The following is a 10,233-nucleotide window of genomic DNA, read 5'->3' as shown; positions in this document are numbered from 1 at the left end:
CATTTCTATGTGCTCCCCAACTTCCACCGTCTGTTTCCAAATACGTTCTCCTGTTCTTAATTTTATAATTTTAGGAAGTGGGTGTTTAGCTTGCCATAGAATACAGATGCAGACATACATACTATAATCTCTTACTATGATTGCCTCATCTATTTTTAAAAAAGTACGCAACTTATTTTCAATCTGAGTTAGGTTTTCGAGATTCTAGTACTCATGTGGTAAGTTATACAACCTAATCCACATTGGAATCTCTGTGCTAACTTCATCTTTAGAATTTAAATTTGGGGTCCAATCCTTTAATTAAAAGCCTTTACCTCCCATCATATAAGGTCCACTGTTAAAGATCAACTCCTTATCTCTCGCACTTGGACACCTGACTAGATATAAGCCATTGGGTAAAGTTTTCATATCTATCTTCCCCCAGTTTCCGTTGCACCACTCTGTAACCCTTCTAAAATCAAGCTAAGGGCTGCTCCATTTCATGAAAAAAGCCTTCTCTTTCAGATTATTGACTGACTCATTCCATGCTTGACTCTCTATAGACAAAGAAACTATGTAGTGTGTTCAACATTACGGTTTACCTTTTCTTGACTCTGCTCGGCCCCCGTTGACTTCTTCCTCCAATTTTTTTTTTCTATTCTTTTGAAATCAAACAGCACATTCAGTCTTAACTTCGCATAACCCCATTTGTTCCTATTTTCTATTTTCGGTCGAAAGAGTGTCCCAGATCCATTTGCATAGGTATTATTGGCATTTTTTAATGGAACCTTCCATGCTTGATAGGGAGGCCGCCAAGCCCTGTTCAGAGGTCTACCATTAGCCCTCTTGTTGAAAGGCCAAACACCATTCCCTCGACCAGTCCATCGCTCCTGGGGTCTGTAAAACCCTAGCTCCTTCCTCTGCTCTGCCATTTTCTCTAACAAAATGATTTTTTTAAAACAAATACCGATCTTTAAATTACTGACTCAAAATAATAGACACCATGTTGAGAATAGAAAATTTGAGTGTGTAAATAAGTATAAAATTCAAGAAATACTAAATTATCTAACACATTTGTGTTACAAATATGTGGATCTTATATTCACATAGAATATGAAATACCAACAAACATCACACAAAAAAGTTGTACTAATAAATGCATGACAAAATATAAATAACATCAACATATAAGAATCAAGCATTATATATATATATATATATATATATATATATATATATCTTTAAAATGGATAAATTAGGAATGAAAATAATGAAGATGCTTGGAATTTGTGAGTTCCTTAAGAGGCTTACCATCCACATTAGGCATACCATAAGCTTTGGAGCCATTAACAAAGGTGACAATGTAAGTTCCCAACTAATTAAGGCTAAATTTTCCTTTGGTAGTAGTTGGGGAATTTATATTATGTTGGTTCTCATACAAAACTAAATCAGGTACTTAGAAAGAATGTGGAAGAAAATGTTGATTATAGCTATGATTAAGGAATTTTTTATAGGATTGCAAATGTTCAATATCATTGATCTGTTATGCTCATAAAACATTTCAAGTTGTAGTGAACATTGTTCATGATATGTATTGTCATCATTGATCCCTTAAAGAAAAACTCATAAAGATGGAATCTCTAACTCCACAAGCATGATGGCATTAGTTTCATATATGAGATTGTATGAGATGGAACCAATAGTCATACAAATGCTCAGGTGTAAGGACCACCATAATTTCAAAATAACATAATTCACAAAATACACATAATCAAGAATAAATGATTGCCATGTGTCTAGATATACAAGGTTAGAGACAAGACACTACATTTCAACATATAAATTTAAATTACATAAGATAACATCAAGATAGACATAAGGAAACATATACCTTTACAATAGACCACAAGGTCAAATATAGTAAATGCATAAGCAATAAATCATGATGACCAACCTGTCAGGATCTCCTAACATCTGTCTCCCTCGTGCACATCACGAGAAAGAACATTGCCGAAGCACATTTCCACCCTACCATGAAGTATTTACGCTTCCCCAAAATCTTTCATGACACGAAAGATACCCAGCCCAACACGAGGTAGACTAGCAATGTGATATTGGGCGCAAGAGTAATGGAACTTGTGCAACTAGCATCACATATTCACTTCCTAACACTAGTGTAATAGTATCATGACACACAAGATGCATATAACACTCATATGAAGATAGAAGAAACAATCTTTGCTTAACTATCAAAAGACATTTGGAGATCCCAATTCCTTCTCAAACACATTAAAACATAACATGAATTTATCTCAAACATAGAAAAAATACAAGAATGCATATAAAACCACTTTGAAAGAATACATGAACATACACAAGAATACATGAGCACATAATTGCCTACAAGTGCTATAGTCTAGACATATCAAGGCACTCATTGGCTTATAAAGTATGAAAATGACAAAACATAGATAAGCATCAATTTACTTGATCATGCAATATATATTTACTAATTTAGACACAAGTAATCTAAATTCAATAATTGATATGGAAGTTAACCCATATTTTACCCATTCTCATGGTACCCTCACTCAAAGATGACTCAAAAAATAATGTTATAGAAGGACAATGATCATTAAATTATTAACTAAATTATTCTTTGAAGTATAAAATAACATTACTTCAAACCCTAGTTCATAAGAATTTTGTAATGTGGAAATTGTTTTATGGTTTCCACCCAAGACAGAGAAAACTCTTTAATTTTTCACTTGGGAAACATTACATTCAAAAGAGGAAGGGAAATCCACTAGATTCAGTCAAGGACTAAATACTGAATGGATTAAAATTAATTTTTTGGTTTGATTTGGTTTCCTCTTTTGTAAGTTGAAATGCTGAAATTAGGTAAAGTGATGAAAAATGAAGGTAAAAGTTTGAAAACAGTGAGCTACAGACACGGGAATTTTGCATGCGCCTGGATTTGAGTAGTATATGCAGATTCGGATCTGATCCTCGAAAACGCTCCAAAAATGTCGGGACCGAGGAGGTGGGTGCCTAGATCCTATTACTTTTTTTGTACACCAAAAATGGTTGACTCATCTCTGCAAATAATGCTTTTTTGCACACCAAATACACACATTATTAATTTAATGAAAAACTTAGAATGCAAGGAGATAGATAAGACGATAAGAAAATAAGGAAGTGTGAGCGAGTAATCACAAGAAGATCTGCACACAGTGATTGTGTAAAAGATGTTAGGAAACTTTTAGAATAAATACAATTGGCAGGTGTAAAACCCAACTCATTAACTGTGGCTAGCGTCCTCCATGCTTATTCTGAAACGAGAGTTTTTGGACTAGGAACAACTTCCATATAACATAATGGAAGACACATTTCCAGTAGATATTATATCAAAATGCACTATTAGAATTGTATGCAAAACGAGGAAGAATAAGACGTGTGAACAATTTGGTGCAAGGAATTGTGGGCAATATCAACTCCTGGGTTGGAAAATGAGCATAAAAAGACATCCAATTAGTTTAGACAAGGAAAAAGAGATTTGATCCTTGGAAATTTTGTTCCAGGTGGAGGATTTTGTAGATTTGGGTAAGTCGAGCAATAGAAGTTGCGGATTAAGAGATGGGTGTTCAATAAAAACAAGGGCTGCAGGGCTGTGAAGTTCCTGCTTAAGATTGGAAAAACATTTTTTGTTTTGGTCAGTTTGTTTATACTAAAACAATGGTTTTGTTTGATTTGTTTACATTAAAAACTGGCTTGATCTAAGGTCAACAATTGGTCTTGAACACATTGACAAAACTACAATAGTTCAAATGGCAAAGCAACCAAAGGTGTAAGGAGATTCTAGGATAGAATCCTTACGGTATGTGTTTTTGCATCAGCACAACTACATGATCAACCAATGAGAAAATGCACAAAACACATTCATTGTCTTATTTGAGTTTCTTAAAACTACTAATTTTAAAATAAACCTTCTCTTTAAAGCTCACATGGGATAAGTCTTTAAATTTGCTTTAGTTTTAAATAATGTTTGTGCTTTTAAAAGCACTTAAACATTCTCTTTTTAAGTTTATTAGATGTAAATTAAACATTTGATTTTTACTTTTAATTTGTGCTTTTCTTAATAAAGCATTAACTTTAAATAATACTATTTTGATTTGCTTTATGCTAGCAATTTAATGCATCATTATGACTTTAGTTTATCTAAATAATAAATCTTTTTTTCTTTTCATATTAATAAAATATGTAAAATAATTAATGATCTATATGAATTATTTTTTATAAGTTATATGTATATGTATATATATGTATATATACATACACACACATATATGTGTGTATATACATATACATATATATATGCACACACACACACACATATACATATATATACATGTACACACACACACAGATATATATACATGTACATGTAGATGTACATATATATATATATATGTAGATGTACATATATATACATATATATATATATATATATATGTACATACATACATACATACATACATGTATACATATGTATATATATATATATATGTATACATATGTATACATATATATACATACATACATATATGTATGTATGTATGTGTATACATATATTTATTTATTTATTTTAAATATATAACCAAATATTTTTTTATAAATATATAATTAATAAAAAAATTTATAATAATAATATTTAATTTAAATAAATAAAAAAATTGTATTTTATTATTATTATTTTTTTAGAATTAAAAGAAAAATTAATAAATGAAATACGTATAAATTATTTTGTAATTTAGGAAATAGAGTCGTGACATCATGTTGTAGGCCCATAATACATATGAAAGTTGAGTGTGTCAACCTTTACCATGTTTATTAACCATTTTGTTAAGAATTTGTTCGATTGTTTTATTAGAGGTCTCAAGTCGATCATTAGATTGAAGGTAGTAAGGTGTAGAAAAATGATGTTGGATATGTAATTTACAAAGGAAATTATTTATTTATTTATTTTTAAATGATGTATCATTATTATAAATAAAAACAAAATGAAGTCTAAAGTAAGAAATTATCTTATCAAGGAGAAATATATAGGTTGCTTGAGTGATCCTGGTTCAAAGTGGAACTACTTAAAACCATTTTGTAAAGTAGTTTCTAGTAGTGATGATGAAGATGTGACCTTGTGAGGAAGATAGATAAATCTTACCAATTATATTTGAGCCCTAAATAGAAATTGACCAAGGAGAAGTCTAGACATGAATCTCACAAAGATTTCTCTATTAATAGAATTGAGGATATTTCTTGACAAAGGAAAATTAATCTTGTTCAATGCTTTTCCAATATCACGCCATGCATATAAAATTTTTAAGTAATGATTTGCCACCAAAATACCCCTCATGTGCTTATTGAAGGGTAACTATTATTTCAAATTTAGTTAGACATTGATGAATAAGAACAGTGTAAGAAGATTCATATGAGACATTAGAAAGGATAATATAATTATACGAGGATAATATTGATTTTGAAACACTGGAGGAGGAATCTCATATTATTGAAAAATAATATTAGTTATCTTTTATCTTATGTAAGCGATCAAGACAACTAATTCATTTGATCAAGTAGAAGATGACATAGGGATATTTTGTAGATCATCCTAGAGCATGCCATTATAAACATAAGAAGTTTGAACATTAGACCCTCGAGAGAGATCTTAATCTCTGATGTTCCTTTGAGAAGGACAAGGAGTTAAAGGTAGAATAGGAGGATTTAAAAAAGAAGTAGGGATGGGAGTAATTAGTTTATTTCTTTGATTATTATACGTGTGGGATAATATATTAGAACCAATAGCCACAAATATGTTAGAAGTGATAGATTGGATAATTTAAAGATAATAATCCTAAGGTCAAGGTGTACTAAGAACACCTCAAACAATTATTATAGGATTTGAAATTTTGGTTTTTGTTGATGAAGACGAATAATAATTTTTAGTTTTACAAAATTTAAGTTAATATAGAAACAAATATTTTATTACAGTTTACATTTTGATAAATAAATTTAGAGGGAGAAAATGAAGTAGAAGAAATCGAAGAAGAATAATTAGAATTTGGAATAAAAGGAATAGTGTCATAATGATGTGTGAAGACTCTTTTACTATAGTTAATAGATTAATACCATATTTTCAATATTGTAGTCTACTATGAAGATCATCATTAGTTTATAATAATACACCTAAATCTCAACAATGTCAAGTCACATACTTATTCTAGATTAAAAACAATTTAATATAGCTCTATCTCTTTTGATCTCCATCTCTAACATAAACTTAGCAACCACCAAATCCTTCATAGTAAACTATAATGGAAGTTTGGATTTAAGAACTCTAATTAAAACTTTATAATGGTTGTTTTACGTGTTGTTATAATTTAAATGATAACAATACATTGATTATATATATGCTTATTGTAAACATGGTGATTATATTTATCTCCAACAAATCCTAACTTCAAAAAATAGATCATTTTTTGTTACAAATTCATAAGACACTATTTTAAACCATGAATATATTTATAAAAAAATTAAGCAAAAACTTCTTTTACCTTTACCATAAAATTATTAGTATAACAACCTTTCGTATTTTATCATTAAATAAATCATTATTAATCCTAAAATATGCTATATTTTATGAAATTAATAATAGTACATATTATGTAATTATCAACCAATTTAAAATACAACTTAAGTCCATGATCAAGATATAACTATACATCCTATATGTTAAAAAAGTTATATTCACTTGTAGAATTTATATAGTTTTATAATTAATTTATTCAACACAAATCTTAAGTGAATGCAAGATATGAACATCATTATGTTTTTTAATAAATATATTGTCATGCATGTGTGAAGGAAAATGTTATATCTTATTGAGCATAATCCCATACTTAAAATTCCATAACTTAATCATCATGTTCACATGCAAAGATATTTTATGATGAATTATAATATTCCATTGTGCTTGAGACAACAAAAATGTTGCTATGTTTACTCTAAATATTGGTGGGTTAGGAGCATGCACTTTCCCATAGTATCCTCTCTAAATACCATAGGCCAAGACCACAATGATTTATAAGAGACTTTTAAACTAGGACTTATGAACTTGATTTTTCTAGCTTAAGAGTCATAATATACTTGATGCTACTAGTTAAGGGTGCGTTGTGACAAATAATGTTGAGGTATTCACTCTTTAGGATAATATACTCATACAATTCTCACATAAGTTTTGAATTATATACTAAGGGAAGTGTGAAAGATTCATCCTAGGTTTCAAGTAAGCACAAAATCATTTTTAAATGTACTAATTATTCACTATAATAAGATAAAATAGAGTAATCACATATTTGAAAATTTATATTTAACAATTACAATTGAATCCATGATAAACATAAATCCTTATATTTAATAGAAAAAAAAATGATAAACATAAATCATAATCATTTATAATATATGTATTAGTAGTTATATTCATTCATTACAATATCTAATTCATTTGTAATGTGTAGAATCTTTTTATTGTGTGTGTAGTTAATGAAGTCAAACATCTAATCTTAGAAGTTGACTAGGTATTATTTGTAGCAAGATCTCATTTCAATATAGTTTCTACTTTGTTTCAAGTAATTTAGTTAGCATCACATGAAATTACACCTTGCATTCTATTGTACAATCCTCGCACTTAGATAAACCCAATTCCCTAAGCCTCATCCATGACAAATCATATACACATTGCTTCCCTAAGGAATTATAGGAGATGTAGATATTATAATTATTCTCTCAATTGATTCCTAATAGTTATTATTTCTTATATCTAGGTCATATATTAACTCTTATGATTACATGAGTTCAAATAAAAATATTATCATTCATGTTTTTTGCTCTTGAAAAATTTCCCAAGTTCAACCACAATCCAAAGTATTAAAATACTAAATAGGAAAAATAAATAAGTCTTATTGTACTTTTTTTTACCATATTAGGTAAGAGTATAATTTTAGGGTTTTACCAAAAACTAGGGTTTTAGTTTACAAACTAGTTAGTGTGATTTTTCTTACAATATTTTATATCATGATTTTTAACCAAATGGCAATAATATGTTTTTTTGTAAGGTCCCCAACCATTTTACAAAACAAAACACCATGAGACATCAAAATGAGTATGCTAGAACACAACAATAGTAAAAATATAACATATATACAACCAAGATAAGACCAACAAGTAAAGGGTAGAAAAAAAAAAAGGAAAACAACCACAAAGGAAGAAACAAACAAAAACCAAAAAGATCAGATATCATTAAGAGCTATATAGTAGCATCCCACTCATCTTGGATGACTTTCAAATGCTTTTCCAATGTAGTAGTGTTCATTGGTTATAGAATTTAGTTATTCTACCATGACCACAAGCACTAGGGCCAATCCGATATTATTCATGTTGGATCATGATATTTTCTTACAGGGAATTATATCTTTGATAGAATTATTGATGGTGGCTTTGTTAAAATTGATGACCTCTCAAAGATTGATTCTCATTTTTGAGAGGCCTCTCTCTAGATTCTTAATTCTTTCATCTTTTTAAGCTACATCTTCCTTTATACTAGCCATATAATCTTAAATATTTCACTCTTCCATTAACAAATTTTATAAATTATTTTGTATTACTATAAAAAAATCATTATAAGACCTTCTGGTGAATATCAACCTGCTTGTGGGTATGGTTATTTTTACCAACACTCGTAGATCAACCACCTAAAATATTCCTTCAAGAGAAGAGAGTAAGGTCTACAATGTTCCTAGATAGAGGCAGTAAGGAAGAGACCTTAAACCTTAGGAATTTCCTCTACATTTTTTAATTCTTCACCATCATTCATTCTGCCCTTTCCTTTAGCATTGATTCTAGTCCTCTAAAGTTGGGAGAAAGAACAGAAAGATAATTAAAAACGAGAAAATTGACGTATATCCGTTGTCGTTTAGTTCAGTTATCCTAAACTTTCACCCAGGCGACCTGGATTCAAATCCCGGCAACGGAAAACGATAGCTTTGTTTTTTCATCTCTGAAAATGTTAACAAAAACCTTTAAAAAACTGCAAAAAATAATCACTGCAGGAATAGCTCAGTTGGTTAGAGCGTGTGGCTGTTAACCACAAGGTTGGAGGTTCAAGCCCTCCTTCTAGCGCTACAGTATTCGTCTCAATACACGTTGTAAAAGAGACCGAAGTCTTCTTGTGATTCAATTATTTAAAATTTTGGGATATCAACTCCCTAGTTTAATGTCGAACCTGAATTTTATGGAAATGGGTGAAGTATGGATCGTCCTCTTGACATTCATTATATAGAGGTGAAACTCCCAACAATGAAATATTAAGAGTTTCTTAGAAATTATCCATCTTATCTTTAATATATTTTGAAGTTTCTTGTATAATCAAATCTATTTAGTTTATTACATGGTTTATAAAAAAATTTAAGAAATATTATAGGTTTATAATCATTCATTTGAAAACTTTTCTATTTTCACATCAAATTTAAATTTAAATATTAATATCTTACTTATTGATGATTTTATTTGGGATCACTATCGAGGTGTACAATTATGTACCTTGGATTCGTGTGTATATTTTTATATGCTTGAGTTCTACAATGTTTCAACTTCATTATTTTCACTTATTGTGTATGCTTATATTACTAAGTTTTGTGTTGTGATTTTGATTATGCATATTTATATCTGAATGATACCAACATTTGGTGATTTTCGATTAGATGTAGATATTGATGTCATATTTTGGATATTATCTTGTCGATGATATGCATTCTACTTAGTTTTCTTGTGTTGGGTACACACACATGCACACACCCAAGCGCATGCGCGCGCACCCACACACACACAAAGACACAATTTTGAATAGATATTTTATTTCACTCAAGTGATTCTCAACACGTTATGAAGCATCATTAAAAAATACAAACTTTAAAAAAAAAACAACATAAATTTTTTAAGTACTCATGAGCATTATGGAAAATGATTAAATGCAATCAATTGCAAGAGTCAAACAACCAATGCAAAGCACACAAACACATTTCATGAGTTATTACAAAACTCAAGATTTCATAATTGATCATTTTAGATCTAGGTTCATCGTGTGACACCCTACCAAGGAACCCTAGAGGATAAGAGCAATATATACAAGGAATGAATGGAAAC

The 10,233-nt window shown here is 29.6% G+C and overlaps 1 non-coding gene across 1 annotated transcript; it reads left to right on the top strand.

The window, feature by feature from the left end:
- Positions 1 to 9,136: 9,136 nt before the first annotated feature.
- On the top strand, positions 9,137 to 9,210 carry TRNAN-GUU (transfer RNA asparagine (anticodon GUU)). The gene has a single exon. It is a non-coding gene; the product is annotated as a tRNA-Asn (tRNA).
- Positions 9,211 to 10,233: the final 1,023 nt, after the last annotated feature.

The sequence above is a fragment of the Cryptomeria japonica genome, chromosome 7 (genome assembly GCF_030272615.1).
Source record: "Cryptomeria japonica chromosome 7, Sugi_1.0, whole genome shotgun sequence".
Taxonomy (NCBI): domain Eukaryota; kingdom Viridiplantae; phylum Streptophyta; class Pinopsida; order Cupressales; family Cupressaceae; genus Cryptomeria; species Cryptomeria japonica.
Note: the sequence above shows the minus strand (reverse complement) of the source record. Positions and strands in the feature narration are given on the sequence as shown.